Source organism: Sminthopsis crassicaudata, chromosome 2 (assembly GCF_048593235.1).
Source record: "Sminthopsis crassicaudata isolate SCR6 chromosome 2, ASM4859323v1, whole genome shotgun sequence".
Lineage (NCBI taxonomy): Eukaryota > Metazoa > Chordata > Mammalia > Dasyuromorphia > Dasyuridae > Sminthopsis > Sminthopsis crassicaudata.
Window position 1 is genome coordinate 41,729,581 of NC_133618.1, and position 22,967 is coordinate 41,752,547.

Sequence of the window (22,967 nt, forward strand, 5' to 3'; positions counted from 1 at the left end):
GGCTGGGAAAACCCAAGTTAAGCTCAGATCCTGTGGGGGCTGGGAAAGCCCTGATATCATTGGAATTCAAAAGGGTGCTTTTGACCAGGAATGTTTATCAAAGGTGCTAACTTCTTTAGCCATGGGGGAGGGGGGGAGGGGGAGAGGGAAGGGTTGGGAATCAGAATCTTAAAGGGACCTCAACCCACATCAGGCTGAATCTAAAAATGATACTACTTAATTTATTCATTCAGTGCCATGCCAACCAAATTACTAAATGATTATTTTATAGAGCTAGAAAAAAATAATAAAATTCATCTGGAAGAACAAAAGTTCAAGCACATTAAGGGAATCAATAGAAAAAATGTGAAGGAAAACAGCTTCAAAGTACCAGATTTCAAATTATACAACAAAGAAGTAATCATCAAACAATATGGTACTGGTGAAGAAATATAGTCATTGAAAGGCCACAATAGCCTAGTGTTTGATAAGCCCAAAGATCCCAACCATTGGTTTAAAATTTTATATCACAAAAATTGCTTGGAAAATTTAAAAGTAGTCTGGTAGAAACTAGGGGAAAAAATCCACATCTCATAATATATACTACAATAAGATCAAAAAAGATTACATGATTTAAACATAAAGAAGTGGTGGTAATGAGGGAAAGGAAAGGGGGAACCCCATTTCTCAGCACATAGATAATCCCATGAGGCGCAGTGTTCCCTGTAAAATGAATTTACAGGCCCGAAAACCTACATTGATAAATAAAAGGTTTATTGTAGAAATTTGGAAGTAAAGTTAAGTTAGAAAGATGCTAGGGCCAGAGGTGGCCACTGGGCAGGCAGGAACCCTTACATGGCTGGAAGGATACCATGTGTTGGCTGGGAGGGCTCCTGCAAAGAAGGCATTCCAGCTTGTTTCTTTTCTACCTAGAAGATGATGGGCCGTACCCCCCAAGAATTTGGGGGGTAGGGCTTTTCAGTTAGCCCAGATCAGGTGAGGGCTGGGGGAAGCTGAGCTGATAGTGGGGCTGGGCCCGGATATTCAAAGGATTCCTTTGACCAAGATTTGTGAATCAAGGTCAGCCATGGGTTGGGCAATTAGAAAGGACTTCAACCCCCATCAGTGGCATTAGCAAATTAGTGAAGCATGGAAAAATTAACTGACAGATTTATGGATAAGGGAAGAGTTCATAATCAAACATGAGATAAGAGAGGGATCATAGGAGATAAAATAGTAATTCTGATTACATGAAATTAAAAAAGGTATGCACAAACAAAACCAATGCAGCCAAGATTAGAAGGAAAATAAGAAAGTGAGAAAGATTGTTTTACAGCAACTTTTCCTGATACAGGTCTCACTGTTTTGGTATGAGTGGAAGTTGAAATAGGAACATAATACCTATTAATAAAGAAGTAAAAAGGGACAACCAAAAACTTAAATGATTATGTATATCAAGTTTTGACATTTAAAATGCCTATTAGTGATATTAGAGACTATTCCAAACTGTATTCATTCTAAATCACACTTCCTAAGAACAACCTTTTCAGTTCTATGGAAAAGTTAACATTACTGAAAGGAGCTGGGAAAAAAAAAAAAGAAAGAAAATTATAAAAAGGCTAAATTTCAATTGGATACATACGGTTCAGCAAGCATCATAGGTAATGCATTTTCTTGTATTTTAGATGGTCGATTGAAACCCATAGCATAGACTCCTTGCAGAAGCTGAGGTTTCCTATAAAAATGATAATGATACACATTTTACTTGTAATTATCAATACTAAAAGTCACATTTATGCTCAGCCAATAAGAACATACATCATCTAAAAAGTACTACAATTTAATGAAACCTTTACTATTAAAAAAAAAAGGAAAGAAAATGTATCCATGCTAACTTATCATAATTTCTAAGAGAATAGAAAAACATTTTTCTGTAATAGAGAATACACATATCTAACTAGCTATATGACATTTAAAGTCTTCACTAGATTATATGGAATGCTGTATTTTGAATGAAATGCTATATTTTTGCTGAAGGTAGTGTTATGGCCATTACAGACATAGTAATTAGAAAGACTTACAGTCGAAGCTCTTCAAAAGACTTCACTGAATAGAGAGGGGAATTTGGATCCCGTTGTAGGACTTCTACTTGATTTGTGTTGTCAACAAGATTGCTTCTGATCAGTTTATTTAGCAATGACTGAGCAGCTCTATCCTCTATAGTAAAGGAAAAAAAAAAAAACGCTTTATAATAACAATGATGAAAAGCAATTCATAAAAATGAAAATAAAGTGGTTCATCTATGGTTAAATGTAATAACAGCCACAATACTGGTTCATATTATCAATACCTTTTTTTTCCTACCCTTTCTCCTTACTAGTAACCTCCATCCATATTATCTATTCTTTCCTTTGTCTTCCCTACAAACTCCATCTACTATAATATAAAACTTACAAAGAACAAGTAAAATTCAGATGATGCAATGATGTCTTGTCTACCCTTACCTCGTCTTTCAGGACAATTTTTTCTATGATACTTTTAACTTAACTTCTTTATTGGGGGAATATTTTTTAAAATGTCTAGTATCCTACCAGTCAGTCAAAAAGGATTTATTAATTTTTTATTATGTGGCAAATACATAAGTGCTAATAAAACAATGAAAGGCAAAAGAAGGTCCCTATTCTCAAAGAGTTAAACAGTCAAGTACAAACAACACACAAAGAGTAAATTAATCAAGAGAGGAAAGACACTCACTACAATTAAAAGGGATCAGGAAATATGCACTCAATCAAGACATAAAAGGATGACCTAGAGGTTAAAAGCCTGTGTTACTAGGAAGTAGGGATGTGTTATATAGTTAGGAAAAGAGGGAGAGAAAAGGAAGAAGAGCTATAGGAGGACAGCTAATGGAGAGGACATACCAAAAGAGGTTTTCAAGTGCTACAGAAGGGCATGTGTATAGGTAACAGAGAAGCAGCCAGGACACAGGAAAACCCTCAGGACTAGTCAAAGAAAGATGACAGAGAAGGCCGGATGCACTGGGATCTCCTGAGCAGGCGCAGGAACTTCTCCTGGCAAAGAGAAGAGCCCTCGCTCTTCATGTGAGACAGAAGGGAAGGAGGAGTCCTGTTCTAGTAACAGAAGGCATCTGGATACTCAAGAATCTTAGGACAAGAAGACTGATAGCTCTCTCTGAATGGCCTCTTGTGAAACAAGATTATCAGCCTTAAGGGAAGAGGAAGTGGTGGTTTGGAATGAGAAAATTTAAAAATTCAATGAGATAAGTGGAATAATTAATCAATTAGGGAGCTATAAAAGGATTTTTTATTACAATGAGGGCCCAGTTGAGATTATATAACACACTTCTGTAGTGGACCTAGGCAATAATTTCATAATTTCATCCAAGGCTTGACAGGGCAAAGTCAAAGATTCGGTAAATATTTGATGCTAAAGATCACTTCAAATACAGATCATTAGCACAATCTCTTTAATATATTAAAAGTCTAGGACTTCTTTATCTATCCTGTGATTCATATTATTATGTGTTAAAATGAAGCCTTACAAATAAGTCCAATTCTTTATTTTAAATTTAAGAAATTAATTCTTAGAGTACTTTTATTCTTTCTCTAAAATTAGTTACCTTTCTCCTCTTCATCTGTCTTTTCTACATTTTCATTGGATTTTACAATAGTACCTGAAGAATTAGACAAAAAAGAAAAAAAATTGTTATTCAAAAACATATCCTACACCCAAGAGTTAATTATCAATTGCTATGTTAATACAAACTATGTATGATTGCTATAAGATCTGAGAAAAACCATGAAGGAAACTACACTTCATTTTTAGCTCGTTTATATTACAAGATTACTCACCATTGGTATCTGGTTTGACTCTGTCTTCTTTCAGATGTAAGTTGCTCAACTACAGGAGAAAACAAAAGAAAAACATATCAGAACCATTATCCACCTAAATATTTTTAGCTCTGAGACAGAAACCATTAAACCCCCAAATATATCAAAGGTAATTGTTCTACTTAGGGCAACTTCTTTGTTTAAAAATTGGAGGTTAAACAAGTTAATAGAATGAAAAATTATTTTTGACAATCCAAACTCAAAAACTTTTTTTGACTAATGCTCCCTAAACAGGACTATAATTCATGAATTTTCCAATTGTTCTGAAATCACTTCTCTTATAATGAGAAAATATCAGTTACAACATCAGGCTGTATTCTCTTCCATTTGAAGAGAATCTCCTTTCACAGAAGCCTCCCCATGAGCTGAATTATTATCTCAACTGTGCCAACTCCCAAATGTATATAGCTACCTTTAACCCTAATTTCCCAGTTTCTTTTGAGTGTATTCCATTGTCCAGGTTCACATAGGAATCATCCTTAACTCTTCATTCTCACTCACCCCTCATATCCAATCAGTGGTCAAGTTTTGTCCATTCTCTCTCTCAACATCTCTTAAAACATATGCCTTCATATAGCATAAACATTATGATTCAGACACTCTTTGTTTTTCAATTATCTAACTGGTCTCCCTTTAGCCAATCTCTCCCATATCTAATCTACCTCTCAAATTGCTGCCAAATTAAAATTCCTCCCCATCCCCATCCCATCCCAAAGGAGGTGACAACAGTCCAAAAAATTTTAATATATGTAAATATTTGTAATATGTAAAATATCAAATATATTGTTATTAAGATTACCTAAATATCATTTAACTCATGAAACTGGTATAGATGATTCTACAAAATAATGAATACAACTCCTGCAGTCCAGTGAATGGTCCCCAAAGCCCAACAGGACATTCAAACACCAAATTATCAAAAGCACAAATCTAACTATGTCAGACCCTACAAGAGGTTACAGTGACTCTTGGATAAACAAAATCCAACCCAACTCAACCTCCCCCATTTAGCACATAAAGCTCTTCACAGTCTGGCTCCAGCCTGAGCACTGTGATTTCCCCTCACTTGTCTGATCTTGCCAAAAAATGACCTACCTGCTCTTCCCTGGACACAATCTTCCCTATTTTGCCTGGAATGCTCTCTCTCCTCCTTCTCTCTCAGAATCTTCTATCTCCTTTAAAAATATGACTTTAAGGGCCAGCTCCTAGAAGAAGTTTCTCCTGACTCTCAGTTAAGTCTTCTCACCTCTAAAACTGCTTTGAATATATCTTCTATTTCACTATCAACATGTTTTAGCTTTCCATGATAAACTGGAAAAGAGGGAAGTGACTGCCACTTTGTTATCCCTAGTGCCTAACATTGTATGTATTACTTGGCTCTTTTCAACAATGAAGTGATTTCAAGGCAATTCTTGTAATGCAAAGTGTCATCTACAGCCAGAGAAAGAACTATAGAGACTGAATGTGGATCAAAGCATAGTATTTTCACTTTTGTTATTGGTTGTTGTTTTTTCCTAATGTTTTTTCTTCTTTCATCTTTTGATCTGATTTTTCTTGAGCAGAATGAGTATATGGAATTTTTTTCAAAAAATAGCACGTTTAACCTAAAAAAAAAAAAAAAAAAAAAAAAAAAAAAAAAAAAAAAAGTCTTTGACCTTAAGGAACCTACAATCTAATGGGAGAGACAATATGCAAACAACTATGTACAAACAGATATGTATACAGCGTCAACTGGAACTAGGAACACAAGGAAAGGATTTACTGCAGAAGGTGAAATTTTAGCTGGGACCATAGGAAAAGAGAAATGAGGAGAGAGAAAAATTCCCACATAGGGAATAGCCCACTGAAAATGCACTGAATCCCAACAGGGAGTATATTGTGAAATGAATAAGCAAGAAATAACATGTAAAAAGAAGGTATACAAAGACTTGAAAAGCTGAAGGGCCTGTATTATCAGGAACTTTAAAAGAAAAAAACTGAGTATTTTATATTTGGTTTTCTAATCACTAGGAAGCCACTATACAGTACACTAGATGAAGTCATGGCATGGTCAGAGCTGAACTTTGGGAAGATCAATTTGACCACTGAGGGGAATGGACTGGCATGAGGAAAAGACCTGAAGTAGAGAGACCAATCAGTAGGCTATTGTACCAAGTTTGAGGTGATAAAGGTCTGTACCAGGGTTGTAACAATATCAGAGGAGAGAAGGGAGATTACACTAGAAGATGTCACCAAGGAAACATCAACAGGACTTAGCAACTGATTGAAAATGAGAAGTAAGCCGAGTGAAATGAGCAGGACAGGAGATCAGTGTATACTTCAACAACAATACTATATGATGATCGAGTTTGATGGATGTGGCCATCTTCAACAATGAGATGAACCAAATCAGTTCCAATAGAGCAGTAATGAACTGAACCAGCTACACCCAGCGAAAGAACTCTGGGAGATGACTATGAACCTCTACATAGAATTCCCAATCCCTCTATTTTTGTCTGCCTGCATTTTTGATTTCCTTCACAGGCTAATTGTACACTATTTCCAAGTCCAATTCTTTTTGTACAGCAAAATAACTGTTTGGACATGTATACATATATTGTATTTAACTTATACTTTAACATATTTAACATGTATTGGTCAACCTGCCATGGGGGGGGGGGAAGGAGGGGAAAAGTTGGAACAAAAGGTTTTGCAATTGTCAATGCTGAAAAATTACATATATATCTTGTAAATATAAAGCTGTAATGACAAAATTTAACAATAAACAGCAGTAGCAAAAAGAAAGAAAGAGAGAGAGAGAGAGAGAGAGAGGGAGAGAGGGAGGGAGGGAGGGAGGGAGGGAGGGAGGGAGGGAGGGAGGGAGGAAGGAAGGAAGGAAGGAAGGAAGGAAGGAAGGAAGGAAGGAAGGAAGGAAGGAAGGAAGGAAGGAAGGAAGGAAGGAAGGAAGGAAGGAAGGAAGGAAGGAAGGAAGGAAGGAAGGAAGGAAGGAAGGAAGGAAGGAAGGAAGGAAGGAAGGAAGGAAGGAAGGAAGGAAGGAAGGAAGGAAGGAAGGAAGGAAGGAAGGAAGGAAGGAAGGAAGGAAGGAAGGAAGGAAGGAAGGAAGGAAGGAAGGAAGAAAAAAGAAAAAGAGAAGAGAGTGAGGAGTTGATAACACCTAAATCATGAGCCTTAGTGACTGGGAAGATGGTGGTGCTCTTGAATGTAATAGGAAAGTTAGGAAAAGGAGAGGAATCTGAGAAAAAAATAAGTTCAGTTATGGACTCAGTGGAATTGATGAGATGATGATTCTCTAACTCACATATATACCTAGTACTTAGCATAGTGATGTAATGGTTTTCTAGTTCACACACATTCAGTATACTGTAATGATGTAATTGTACAGGATCTGATGCTAAGTGATATGAGCAGAACCAGGAGATCATTATATATGGCAACGACAAGACTATCTAATGATCAATTCTGATGGACATGGCTCTCTTCAACAATGAGATGATTCAAATCAGTTCCAATTGTTCAGTGATGAAGAGAGCCATCTATACCCAGAGAGAGGACTGTGGGAACATAACATCCTCACTCTTTTTGTTGTTCACCTGAATTTTGTTTTCTTACTTATTTACTTTCCTTTTTAATCTGATTTTTCTTGTGCAGCAAGAGAATAAGTATGTTTACACACATTGGATTTAACATATATTTTAATATGTATAATATATACTGGATTGCTTGACACCTAAGGGAGAGGATGGGGAAGGAGGGGAAAATCTGAAACACAAGGCTATGCAAGGGTCAATTTTTACAAATTATCCATGCATCTGTTTTGAAAATAAAAAGCTTTTTAAAAAAAGTAAAAAATAAAAAGAATGAAAAGATCTTGGAAGCCAGAAAAAAAAAAAAAAAAAAAGGAAAGGGATAGGTCAACAGGCACTGTGAGGCACACCAGGGGCATAAATATAAAAACAACAAGAATCCCAGCCCTGGAGGAGCTTCTCTTCTACTAGGGTCTATTGTAAGTAAACAGATCAAGTTAAATAGTATAGATAATCTGAGTTTAAAAAGTACGAGGGTCAAGAAAGGCTTCCTATAGGAAGCTGAATCTGAAAGAAGGTAAAGCTTTTAAAGAATTAAAAAGACTCTAACATAGCACCATTTTTACTCTAAAGTAAGTATTTTTAAAAGTTAAAAGGATTAAGTAATATTTAAATCACTCTCCAGAACAAGCCAAGGTTAATGATTTTTAATAATTTTTAAGAGCACCCAGCCCTGAATTCCGGATGATCTGAGTTCAAGTCTAGCCTCAAACACTTAATTCTCAGTTGTGTGACCCTGGGCAAGTCACTTAACCCCAACTGCCTCAGCCAAAAAAAAAAAAAAAAAAGGAGCTAGTAGGTATTTTCAATACTTATGAAAAGTTAGGTCTGAAGGAAAGGCAAGAAAATAATTGCATCTGTTGATCAGTTACGCAAGGAGAAGATCCTAACCCTAACAAAGGAAAAAGACAATAATAGCACTTCCAGGTATCTGTTAGAATAAAATCTACAAGGGAAGTCATGTTGATGAGGGGAGCCTGAAACTGGGTTACCCCGAAATGCTCTGAAAACTCCTTCAAGGAGAAATTCTCCTTGAACCCTGCCTCTCTGTGAGACCTGCCCCAAGGAACCAAGATAAAATGGTTTATCTTGGTGGGTCTAGTAGAAGTAATCTCATTTAGCCAGACATCAATTTCTATTGACCCCTACTGTTGGCTCATAACCACTCCCAGTAAGGGGTCTCATCTAGGACTGGGGGCAATGACAGCACTGAGGGAATCTCATTTGATTGAAACTTCTGTCTCAGATTTCCTTATAAAAACAGCAACTTGGGTCCTTGCAGAGGATCTGCCATGTCATGCCATCCTACCATGGAAACCTCTGCTCACTGAAATAATATTCTCTTTCAGCATTACCTCTTTATCTGCCTCATCTATTTCCTTAACAAGACTTTATATTTCTCTGTTGGGACCTTGCCACTAAGGAATTCAGTCTTTTTATTCATGTATAGCAAAGGCTGACTTCCCAATGCCAATAATAAAACTTTTTATCAGTCTTTTCAATAGAAGATATGCTATTTAATATATTATCCTTCCTATTAAAAACAACAAAAACTTACACCAAGTTATAACAATTAGAATATAATTTTCAGGTAAATATATACGAATAAATAAAATAAAATTTCTAGCATTTTGTAGATCCCAGCACAACCCAACCATAGACTGCCCACCTGGTTCTATGGAACTTAGCTTAGATTAGAACATGTAAAACACATTCTCACAGACCCATAAAGCAAACCCTTCAACTCCTTCCCTAATTCCTTTAATTTCCAACTCTTATTTTCCATCACTAAGGATAATGTACTGAATTCAAAGAACATAAGAATGAAAGAAGCACAAGTTACCCTCCTACAACTCTCTTTACTTTGACCAAAGGAAAAGAACTAAATGTTACATATCTCCCTGGAAACATTTTCTACCTCTGGAAATTAACCAGCAAACCCAAAGAACAATTTGAAACCTACCAAAGCACTATTCTCACAACTACAAACTTTCAATTGGCCTTTATCCAGGCACTTAAGAAATCCTAAAATTCAGAGATCAGTGAAGATCTGTATTTTCCTTCTTTATAAAAAACAACTACTAAAGGAACCTTTAGCATTAATTCTCTGGAACTTTCCGGAAGAGGAAAGGCAGTATGATGCTGGTCTTTGCCAAAAATGAAAGAGTGGCAACCTTAAACACCCACCTGGCCAGCTTTTTCTAAACCATAGCTCTCCTTAGCCTTAGAACGTACATATTCTTAAACACCTCGGGTCCTTAGCATGCCCACCCAACCGGAACTATCCTCAACCAACACTGCTCCTTTACACGGCTCTCCTTCCACTAAAGCCTGCAAAATCAAAAGTATCTTATAAAGCAGATATTACAGTGTTAAATAATAGATGATGGTTTGTCAGTCCCAAAGGTACTGTTATGTTATCATAAAAATGCTTTTCAAATTACATGCGAATTGGTCCTAAATCAGGGACTTACAACCACTTATAACCAATGACAAACATTTGTCCAAAAAGAGGTTGGGAGGGGTAAAGGAGAGGGGTTTTAGTGCATCCGTGGGCACAGAGGGAACGCTCCGATACCCATAAAGGGAACGAAATCAAACAATCCACAAGTGTTTACCCAGCACCTCCCAGGCAGGGAGAACAAAAACCAAAACGAGTCGGGGCCTGTCCTCAAACACCCTAAAGGAGGGGACGGGCCCTGGAGAACAGCCGCCGCAGCGCCGGAGGCCGCCCCCTGGGTCCGGGCGGGCGGACGGGCAGCGCCTCCGAGAGCCCAGGCCTGGGCTCCCCCGGCCATTCCCGCTCCCGCGCCGCTCGCGTCCGGCCGGAGGCGACGGACGGAGCCCGGCAGGACCCAGCAGATCCCGACCGCGCCTGCCCGCAGTCAGCGCCTGTTCCGGCAGATGCAGAACGCGAGCAGACAAAGGACACTGCGCGATTTCGAGAGCTCCGGCCTCCCGCCGCCTCCCGGCCCGCTCCCCCCGCTCTCCCGGAGCCCGGGCTCCGTGACTGTAGGGCCAGCTCACCGACTCGGCGGCCGCCTCCTGCTCGTCCACCGCCAGGGCCCACGAGTCAGTGGCCATGGCTCCGGGCCGGTGGCTCGGGCTGCAAGGATCCGCGGCGGGAACGGAGGACCCCATGAGCCAAGGCCGAGCGGCGGAGGCCGGAGCGTCGCTTAGAAGCTGGGCTGGACCAGAGGCCACGGCTTCCTTTCCGGGGCGCTCAACCCCGCCCCGGTCACTCCAGAGCCCCTCCCGCGGCCCGCCCCCGGCCCGCCTCCTCCAGCGGATCCATACGGAGGAGAGGAAATCCGCAGTTTTCCGACAAAGGAGTCCCAAATCACTATTAAAGAAGGACCGATAAGTCGAGGCAATTTGGTTCCACCTCAAATCTGGCAATGACGCGTACATACAAACTGCTCTTCTAAGCCTCAGTTTCCTCATCTGTAAGAGTCAAGTAGGTCGAATTTTTTTTTTAAAAGAACTGAAATTAATGCAACAGTCACCAAAACCATTTGGTATTGGCTAAGAAATAGACTAGTTGATCAGTGGCATAGGTTAGGTTCACAGGGCAAGATAGTGAATAAAAATAGCAATCTAATCTTTGACAAACCCAAAGATCCCAAATTTTGGGATAAGAATTCATTATTTGACAAAAACTGCTGGGAAAACTGGAAATTAGTATGGCAGAAACTAGGCATGGACCCACATTTAACACCACATACTAAGATTAGATCAAAATGGGTCCAAGATTTAGGCATAAAGAACGAAATCATAAATAAATTGGAGGAACATGGGATGGTTTACCTCTCAGACTTGTGGAGGAGGAAGGAGTTTGTGTCTAAGGGAGAACTAGAGACCATTATTGATCACAAAATAGAACATTTTGATTACACCAAATTAAAAAGTTTCTGCACAAACAAAACTAATGCAAGCAAGATTAGAAGGGAAGTAACAAATTGGGAAAAAAATTTTACAGTTAAAGGTTCTGATAAAGGCCTCATCTCCAAAATATACAGAGAATTGACTTTAATTTATAAGAAATCAAGCCATTCTCCAATTGATAAATGGTCAAAGGATATGAACAGACAATTTTCAGATGATGAAATTAAAACTATTTCCACTCATATGAAAGAGTGTTCCAAATCACTATTGATCAGAGAAATGCAAATTAAGACAACTCTGAGGTATCATTACACACCTGTCAGATTGGCTAAGATGACAGGAACAAATAACGATGAATGTTGGAGGGGCTGTGGGAAAACTGGGACACTGATGCATTGTTGGTGGAGTTGTGAAAGAATCCAACCATTCTGGAGAGCAATCTGGAATTATGCCCAAAAAGTTATCAAAATGTGCATACCCTTTGACCCAGCCATACTACTACTGGGCTTATACCCCAAGGAACTACTAAAGAAGGGAAAGGGTCCTGTATGTGCCAAAATGTTTGTGGCAGCCCTTTTCATAGTGGCTAGAAGCTGGAAGATGAACGGATGTCCATCAATTGGAGAATGGTTGGGTAAACTATGGTATATGAATGTTATGGAATATTATTGTTCTATAAGAAATGACCAACAGGAGAAATACAGAGAGGCTTGGAGAGACTTACATCAACTGATGCTGAGTGAAACGAGCAGAACCAGAAGATCATTATACACTTCAACAATGATACTGTACGAGGATGTATGCTGATGGAAGTGGATTTCTTCAACATAGAGAAGAGCTAATCCAATTCCAATTGATTAATGATGGACAGAACCAGCTACATCCAGAAAAGGAACACTGGGAAATGAATGTAAACTGTTATTTTTACCTTCTGAATCCAATTCTTCCTGTGCAACAAAAAATTCGGTTCTACACACATATATTGTATCTAGAATATACTGTAATATATTTAACATATATAAGACTGCTTGCCATCTGGGGGAGGGGGTTGGGGGAGGAAGGGAAAAAATCTGAATAGAAGTAAGTGCAAGGCACAAAAATAAAGTCAGATTTAAATAATTGGAAAGACATTCAATGTTCTTGGATAGGCCAAGCGAATATAATAAAGATGACAATACTCCCCAAACTAATCTATTTATTTAGTGCTATGCCAATCAGACTCCCAAGAAACTATTTTAATGACCTAGAAAAAATAACAACAAAATTCATATGGAAGAATAAAAGGTCGAGAATTGCAAGGGAACTAATGAAAAAAAAGTCAGAGGAAGGTGGTCTAAGTGTACCTGATTTAAAGCTATATTATAAAGCAACAGTCACCAAAACCATTTGGTATTGGCTAAGAAATAGACTAGTTGATCAGTGGCATAGGTTAGGTTCACAGGACAAGATAGTGAATAAAAATAGCAATCTAATCTTTGACAAACCCAAAGATCCCAACTTTTGGGATAAGAATTCATTATTTGACAAAAACTGCTGGGAAAACTGGAAATTAGTATGGCAGAAACTAGGCATGGACCCACATTTAACACCACATACTAAGATTAGATCAAAATGGGTCCAAGATTTAGGCATAAAGAACGAAATCATAAATAAATTGGAGGAACATGGGATGGTTTACCTCTCAGACTTGTGGAGGAGGAAGGAGTTTGTGTCCAAGGGAGAACTAGAGACCATTATTGATCACAAAATAGAACATTTTGATTACACCAAATTAAAAAGTTTCTGCACAAACAAAACTAATGCAAACAAGATTAGAAGGGAAGTAACAAATTGGGAAAACATTTTTACAGTTAAAGGTTCTGATAAAGACCTCATCTCCAAAATATACAGAGAATTGACTTTAATTTATAAGAAATCAAGCCATTCTCCAATTGATAAATGGTCAAAGGATATGAACAGACAATTTTCAGATGATGAAATTAAAACTATTTCCACTCATATGAAAGAGTGTTCCAAATCACTATTGATCAGAGAAATGCAAATTAAGACAACTCTGAGATATCATTACATACCTGTCAGATTGGCTAAGATGACAGGAACAAATAATGATGAATGTTGGAGGGGCTGTGGGAAAACTGGGACACTGATGCATTGTTGGTGGAGTTGTGAAAGAATCCAACCATTCTGGAGAGCAATCTGGAATTATGCCCAAAAAGTTATCAAAATGTGCATACCCTTTGACCCAGCCATACTACTACTGGGCTTATACCCCAAGGAACTACTAGAGAAGGGAAAGGGTCCTGTATGTGCCAAAATGTTTGTGGCAGCCCTTTTCATAGTGGCTAGAAGCTGGAAGATGAATGGATGTCCATCAATTGGAGAATGGTTGGGTAAACTATGGTATATGAATGTTATGGAATATTATTGTTCTATAAGAAATGACCAACAGGAGAAATACAGAGAGGCTTGGAAAGATTTACATCAACTGATGCTGAGTGAAACGAGCAGAACCAGAAGATCATTATACACTTCAACAATGATACTGTACGAGGATGTATGCTGATGGAAGTGGATTTCTTCAACATAGAGAAGAACTAATCCAATTCCAATTGATTAATGATGGACAGAACCAGCTACATCCAGAAAAGGAACACTGGGAAATGAATGTAAACTGTTATTTTTACCTTCTGAATCCAATTCTTCCTGTGCAACAAAAAATTCGGTTCTACACACATATATTGTATCTAAATTATACTGTAATATATTTAACATATATAAGACTGCTTGCCATCTGGGGGAGGGGGTTGGGGGAGGAAGGGAAAAAATCTGAATAGAAGTAAGTGCAAGGGATAATGTTGTAAAAAATTACCCATGCATATGTACTGTCAAAAAATGTTATAATTATAAAATAAAATAAAAAATTAAAAAAAAAAAAAAAAGAAGTAAGTGCAAGGGATAATGTTGTAAAAAATTACCCATGCATATGTACTGTCAAAAAAATGTTATAATTATAAAATAAAATAAAAATTAAAAAAAAAAGATTAGGAAATTAGAAAAAAAAAGATAAGTATCAATCATTTCTCTCTCTTTCAAAAAGAATTGAAAACTTTATTTTTAAGCCATTTGCATGCATGTTAATTTAATCTTGCCTTTTCCTTAAAGCAATGGAAAGCCATAAAATTATTTTAATGTTTTTTTAACTAGTTGTTTTCAAATAACAAGCAATAAATTTTCTTTTGCTCCCATCTTTTTTACTCCCTAAAAAGAAGAAAATTTGTTACCAAATATGCATAGCCAAAGAAAATAAATTTTGAACATGTTAAAAAAAAAAAAAAAAAAGAAACTATGCTTCAGAAGTCAATGAATTGCTTATAGCTCCCTATAGATGCCACCACTAGGCACATATTTCAAAGATATCAAGGAAAAGAAAAAGGAACTAGTATATATAAAAATGTTTACAGAAGCCCTTTTGAATATAGCAAAGAACTGAAAACTAATTGTTGAACGGGCAAATAAATTATATTTGAATATTATTGCATCAAGAGACATGATGAAAGGGAGTTTTCAGAAAAATCTTGGAATACATTTATGTGACCTGTATATGCCAAAATGTTTGTGGCAGCCCTTTTTGTAATGGCTAGAAACTGGAAACTGAATGGATGCCCATCAATTGGAGAAGAGTTGGGTAAATTATGGTATATGAATGTTATGGAATATTATTATTGTTCTGTAAGAAATGGCCAATAGGATGAATATAGAGAGGCCTGGAGAGACTTACATGAACTGATGATAAGTGAAATGAGCAGAACCAGGAGATCATTATGCACTTCAACAACGATACTGTATGAGGATGTATTCTGATGGAAGTGGATATCTTCGAGAAAGAGATGATCTAATTCAGTTCCAATTGATCAATGATGGACAGAATAAGCTACACCCAGAGAAGGAACACTGGGAAATGAGTGTAAACTGTTTGCATTTTTTGTTTTTCTTCCCAGGTTATTTTTACCTTCTGAATCCAATTCTTCCTGTGCAACAAGAAATTCGGTTCTGCATACATATATTGTATCTAGGATATACTATAACACATTTAACATGTATAAGACTATCTGCATCTAGGGGAGGGGGTGAAGGGAAGGAAGGGAAAAATAGGAACAGAAGTGAGTGCAAGGGATAATGTTGTAAAAAAAAAAAAAAAATTACCCCTGCAATGTACTGTCAAAAAAAAGTTATAATTATAAAATTAAAAAAAAAAAAAAAAGATTTATGTGAACATCGATACAAAATGAAGAGACATAAAGTAAACAATACATACTGGGACAGCAATACTGTAAATGTAAATAACAATCAGTATAATCAAAAGTGAAAGTTGTGATACTACAAAGAACTATTTCTGATTTATTGATCAGTTTTACAGATTTTTGGCTCCTTCCATTTTTCTTTAAAAAAAATTTTTCTGAGATCCCAAGATGAAAACTCCCCCAAATATCACAGCCAATTTCTGATACTTTCAGGTCAAGGAGAAAATATTGCAAAAACATCCAGAATGAAACAATTCAAGTATAATGGAGTCACAGTCACGATAACATGGTGTTCCAGGAGAGCAATGGAGCTAGGATTACAACCAAGAATCACCTACACATCGAATTATAATCCTTCAGGAGAAAAGATGAACTATTCAATGAAATAGAGGATTTTCAAGCATTCATCATCATCATCATCATCATCCATCATCATCATCATCATAATAAAGATCAGAGCTGAATAGAAAATCAGATTTAAGAACTCTGAACTTTGTAATGATTAAACATGATTCCAGAGGACTGATGATGAAATATGCTACTCACCTTCCAACAGAAAGGTGACGGTACTCAAGACTCATAATAAAAGTTTTTTGAACATTGGGAATGTTTTGCTTGACTATGTATATTTTTTGTTACAATCACTTTTTTCCAATGAGAGTGTAGGAAGAGAAGGATCTATGGCTAGAATAGGAAGGAAGGAAGGAAGGAAGGAAGGAAGGAAGGAAGGAAGGAAGGAAGGAAGGAAGGAAGGAAGGAAGGAAGGAAGGAAGGAAGGAAGGAAGGGAGGGAGGGAGGGAAGGAGGGGAGGGAGGGAGGGAGGGGAGGGAGGGAGGGAGGGAGGGAGGGAAGGGAAGGAGGGAGGGGAGGGAGAGGAGGGAAAGGAGGGAGGGGAGGGAGGAAAAGGAGGGAGGAAGGGAGGGAGGGAAGGGAAGGAGGGAGGGGAGGGAGGGGAGGGAGGGGAGGGAGGGAAAGGAGGGAGGAAGGGAGGGAGGGAAGGGAGGGAGGGAGGGGAGGGAGGGGAGGGAGGGAAAGGAGGGAGGAAGGGAGGGAGGGAAGGGAGGGAGGGAGGGGAGGGAGGGAAAGGAGGGAGGAAGGGAGGGAGGGAAGGGAAGGAGGGAGGGGAGGGAGGGGAGGGGAGGGAGAGGAGGGAGAGGAGGGAGAGGAGGGAGGGGAGGGGAGAGAGAGGAGGGAGGGGAGGGGAGAGAGAGGAGGGAGGGGAGGGAGGGAGAGGAGGGAGGGGAGGGAGGGAAGGAGGGAGGGGAGGGAGGGAGGAAGGGAGGGAGGGGAGGGAGGAAGGGAGGGAGAGGAGGGGACAAGGGGGGAAGGGAGGGAGGGGAGGGAGGAGAGGGAAAGAGGGAGAGAGGAAGGGAAGGAAGAAAGAAGGGAAGGGAGGAAAGAAATGGGAAGAATTAAAAGTTTTTTAATGCACAAATGGAAAGTCAAAAGTAGAGTAGGGCAGCTTTTGAAAGTTACATCTTGAATTTAATATACATATTTCCCAAAAATGAAGCTTTAAACTTAATAATTTCTGAAGTAGAAATGCTACTAACTTACCAAAAAAACAACAAAATTATTGCCTTGTCTCATTAAAGCTTATTCAAAATTTACAAAAGTATAACAGAAATTTAAATATTTAACTTTCAACTGATTTTTCATAACTTGTAGCATTTATGCTTTTGAAGTTAAAGATTAAAGTTTAAACCGTCACTAAAACCTTTAGGCTACCCTATATACTTAAAAAGAAAAATTGTACCAAAACAGAGATTTCTGATTTCATGTACATTATCTTCCACTTTAATGGGACTATAGCAATGCTCATTTTATTCAGTGCTTAAGGTTCATAATTTTTTTTAAAAATGTTATTTTCTTAAAGATTAGCTATTACAAGGTAAGACCATTTAATCCCAGTTAAAACCCTCAGTTCATTCACCTGTAAAATGAGCTGGAAAAAGGAAATGGCAAAACCAACCACGCTAGTATCTCTGCCAAGAAAATCCCAAATGGGATCACAGGGAGCAGGATTGAACAACAAAAAAAGTCTGAAAGGAGGTTACAATTTTTTAATATATACTAACACTTTTTATAGAATCAAAATACCAACCTTCTAAAACTTCCCATGTTACTGGGAGTTAACACAGTTGCAAACAACTCTCACTGAATTTGGAATTAAAGGACTTGAGTGCAAATTCCTTAGCTCTGCATTTGGAGTTATAGGAAACTTGGCTCACTCAGATCTGAGCTCTGGCTTCTATGGACGTCTCAATCTCTCTGGGCTTCCATTTCCTTATCTGTATAGTGAAAAAGTAGATCTGGATGACCCCTTAGGTACCTTAAAACACCACAATTCTTTGTGGCAAATGGGGGAGGGGGAGGGGAATGTTACATTATTTTTATTCCCTATGTTAGCAAAATCTGCACAACAAATGTTTTTCTCTGGTACCTAATGAAATCTCTTGTTACAGTGCAGTTTCATTCTGATGGAAGTAAAAACTGAAAAGCAATAATTTCTTTCCAATTCTTCCTTCCTTCTTCAACCCCACTTTAAAACACTCCAACTACCAAAAGGTTTCAGATTCACCAAAAGAGAAGAAGAATAAATAGCCCTTCCACTACTCAGCCTCAGAAGATGGGGAGCCTGGGGCAGCTAGGTGGATAGAGCACCAACCCTGAATTCAGGAGGCCCTGAGTTCAAATTTGGACTCAGTCACTAAACACTTCCTAGCTGTGTGACCCTGGGCAAGTCACTTAACCCCAATTGCCTCAGCCAAAAAAAAAAAAAAAAAAAGAAGAAGAAGAAAAAGAAGAGGGGGAAACCTCTTATTTCCTTATTCTTTCCCTCACTGGGTTCAAATTTTTTTTGGTTCTTTTTAATTCCTTTTAAACTCAGGTCCTGTAATTACTAAACTGTGATTTCACCTTAACTCAGTTTCACAATCTCCAAATGCCCTGGAGATGTCAGAATTAAGGATGAGATATTCCTTATTCCCCACTGTTGCAATTTGGGGCACTAAACAACTTGGTAGCCAAATCCAAGTTCAAATTCCTCTTCCTTCCTTGTCTGAGAAGCTGACTGGGCCTGGGGGGGGGGGGGGAACTGCCTGAATGGACTAATCACAGGCCTGGGGCCTCCTCTTCCTGCTCCATCTCCCCCCAACATAAGTCTCCCCCAACCCCCAACAACACTTACGTCTCCCACAGGCAGGGCCAGAGAGAAGAGGCCCAGGGCACGGCCCCGGGCTCGGCCATTCCTGCCGGCCATGGCCTCCACAGCTCCCCCCTGGGCAGCGGCAGTTACAGCAGCTCCAACTGCCACCCTGGGTAGGACCCAGTTGTGGAGGAGGCTGTTATTGGCCGGGGAGAAGATGGATGGACTGGGACAGCCAATCAGGACCAGGGAAGGACCCTCAAAAACAGCTGGTCCTTGAGGGGGTAGACATCTTGAGGAGACTTGGCCAGCCTCCGACCTGGGGGAGCAAGAAAGGCCCATGGGTGGCAGAGCCCAGTCAGACCCCAAAGGCCATCCCCACCCTGCTCCCCAGAGCTGTAGATTCCTTCTCCCCCAGGCATCTCTGAGGTGGTGTCAACCACACATCTAAACACCTGGAAGCTGGAGTCATCATAGGACTAGGCTACCAAGCACCCCTTGCCATCCCTGAGGGGCCCTACTTTGAGGTCCTCGGAAGCCTTCCTTAAAGCAGTTAGGGAACAGACTGCTCCTATTTTAGCTGTCAGTCCAGCCTGAGAGGTGATCCCTTAACACAAGCCTTCCAAGCTGGGCACCTCAAAAAGGGGAGTATCCCCTATCCTGCTCGTGAGGCAGAAGAGAGAGAACCTTTCTTCTGAGACCTGGATCATGAGCTTAGGCAATACTATGACATCAACTGCCCACAAAGTCTTAAACAAGGCCTGGTCAGCTCTAGGACACATTTCAAAGGGCTGGGAAAGAACAAGCAGGAAAGGAGAGCTGGAGTCCAGAACTGTTCTCCTCTCTAAGTGAAGCTAATAAGAATCGGCATGAGGATGATTTCAGAAAGGCCTGGAGAGACTTACATGAACTGATGCTGAGTGAAATGAGCAGGACAAGGAGATCATTATATACTTCAACAACAATACTATATGATGATCAATTCTTATGGACATGGTCATCTCCAACAATGAGATGATTCAAACCAGTTCCAATAGAACAGTAGTGAACTGAACCAGCTACACCCAGCAAAAGAACTCAGGGAAATGAGTGTGAACCACTACATAGAATTCCCAATTCCTCTATTTTTGTCCACCTGCATTTTTTATTTCCTTCACAGGCTAATTGTACACTATTTCAAAATCCGATTCTTTTTGTACATCAAAACAACTGTATGGACATGTATATATTTTTGTATTTAATTTATATTTTAACATATTTAACATGTATTGGTCCACGTGCAATCGGGGGAAAGGTGTGGGGGGAAGGAGGGGAAAGTTGGAACAAAAGGTTTTGCAATTGTCAATGTTGAAAAATTACCCATGCATATATCTGGTAAATAAAAAGCTATAATAATAATTTTTTTAAAAAGAATCAGCATGAAAAGATCTGCCAGTTTAATTGACCAGAATCATCTTCCCTAAAAGAAAGCCACTGTATGTTCCAACCAGTCTCTCACTGTCAAACTATTTTTAGTGATAACATACACATGTGCAAGGTCAATGAGTAAGGTAGACCATATCACCCTAAATCAATTCATAACAGATTAATCAACATTAAATTTAGTTATAATTCCTATTAATTTTCTAACGTTTCACAAGCAATTTTTTTTCCTTTAGGTGAGTCTGAATCCAGGTTTTGTTTCTTACTAGCTCTATGATCTTATCACCTAATCTTCATTTAGGCCTCAATTTCCTCATCTTTAAAATTGAGGTGTCCAAACTCACTGCCAAATGGAGCCCCTCCTAAGTGCTACAGAAACAAATTAAACTTGAACAAAAATTTAAAATTTTAAATGGACTGTGTTCATTTGGGATTTTCTAAGTCCACATGCAGCTTCAAGGGATCCATTTCTAGGTGGGTTTGATACCCCTGAATAAGACAATGATGACCTCTGGGAATCTGCACCCCCCCCTCAGCTCTTATGAACCATGTATGAAATGATCTAAGGGGCTGCCAAGTGAAAGTGAGTGATCAAAGAACCTGTCCTTCTGATTTAGCTTCTGATGAATCATCTGCTCCTAGAAACACTGGCAGAAAAAAGACTGGCTACTGAGGCCTTTCAGTTTCCCTTCAAGACTACTTTTCTAAACTTAGATTCTAAATTTAATTCAACAAGAACTTTCTCCTCCAGCCAGACTACTAAATTCCTATGCAAATCCCACCATTCTTCAATTTACATTTAAAGTTTCAATTTAAGGGAAAAATTTATTCTCAGTTCCTCCACAGAGCCTTCCTTTATCTCTTCACTTCACATTGATTTCCTGAAGTGAGAGGCCAAGATGACTTATCAAGTCTTTTTTAGCTGTTTTAGGATTCTATGAATTCTATAAATAAGACTTAATAGACTCCTTTAAATTTGTGATATACTAATTTGTTTTGTTACTTAGATACTTCATGCATGTAATAATCTGTTTTCCTAACAAGGTAAACTTTTAGGTATCTTACAGATGTTTAGGAACCAGAGAAGCAGAGCTGCCCTGGGAATGAGGTCCATTTCCCTGTGTCCAAGAGAAGTTATCCAAGGACCAGATAACTTCCTGATTCAATTGGGACTCCAGACAAAATGTGCTGATTAAATGGACATTGGGAATGAGTTATTAGAATAAAAGAGACTTGATTTTAATATTGATGAAAGTCATTGCTTTGGCTTTTTGTTTCACTAGGTTTTAAGTTTTCTTTTTATATAAATTTCCTTTCTCAAAATTAGACCATCGTTAGCTCTCTCAGTAGTTTTACATAGCTTGACTTACACATATGAATATATGAAAAACCTTCTAAATGTGGCATATGGATATGATCCACAGGGAGAGCAGGCTGGGGGAACTAAGAGCATTCAAACAAATGGTTCTGGGGACTGAGGTCATGCAACTCTGGAGCTAGATCAGTTTGTCTTTTCAATTGTGAGTCTAGTCCAATTTTTGTCTTATGAAAAAACATTGAATTGTGGAAACTCAGTTGCATTGTTTGAACCTAACTGAATGACTAGGAAGCCTGGACCACTTCTACCTGATTTCTACCCTTAGAATCACCCAGAATATTTACATGGTGGAAGATCCATTGCTAAAACGAAAGCCACCTGAAATGCTCTGGGTTATATGGTAACAGGTGATTGTGCCCAGGATTTCAAAGATGCCTTTACTATCCATCTGCATAAAAGTAAAGGAAACACTGGCCTGTGGCAATCACAGGGGTGTCTCAGTGATTCCTGGCAAGATTCTTGCCAGACTCCTCTTTAATAAACTGATCCTTCCCCTGGAAGATGATCATCTACCTGCTGCAGAAAGGACCAAGGAATGGTCCATGGTGTTTGCTGGCCAACAATTCCAAGAGAAATTTCAGGAGTAGAACAGAAGTCTGCATACATCATCTGTCACTCTAAGACCTTTGATCTATCAGTATCAAGGGCTTTTGGAAAATTGTCAAAATCTGGTTGTCTGGAGAAGTTCACAAGTTTTGTATGACAGCTTGCTCGCCCAGGTTCTGGATAATGGATGATGCTCTCAAGCTTTCCCAGTCACCAGTGGAGTGAAACAAAGCTGTGTGATTGCTCTAATACTTTCTGTTTAGCATATTTTCAGTCATGCTGTTAAATGCCTTCAATAAGGATGAACATGGCATCAATGTCAGCTACTGCGTTGATGATAAATTATTTTATTTGAAGAGACTACAACCAAAACTAAAATGGAGAGTGCTTGATTTTTTGTTTGCAGATGATCATGCATTCACTTCAATCTCTGAAGCTGAGATGTAACAGAGTATGAATCAATTCTCTACTGCTTGTGTTCTTTTTTACCTAACACTATCAGGCGCTCCACCAGCCAGCACCATGCCCACCACATGTAAAACCATTGGTTACACCAAATAGGGAAGTTCTGAGTTCTGTGGATAAGCTCACTTAATTTGGCAGCACACTCTCCAGAGAAGTGTATACTGACAATGAGACTGACGCACGAAGCACCAGACTTAACTCCGTGTTTGGGAGATTGTAAAAGAAAATGTGGGGGAGCAAAGTGGAATTGACTAATAAACTGAAGGTCTAGAGCCAGTGTGCTGCTCTCGTTGCTGCATGCCTCTGAAACCTGCACGGTCTATCTACTTGTCTGGCCGAGTCACGAAA

General features: G+C 38.9%; 1 pseudogene; it reads right to left on the bottom strand.

The window, feature by feature from the left end:
• Positions 1-22,967, bottom strand: part of LOC141554247 (ATP-dependent RNA helicase DDX19B-like) — a 40,640-nt pseudogene that overhangs the window by 16,018 nt on the left and 1,655 nt on the right.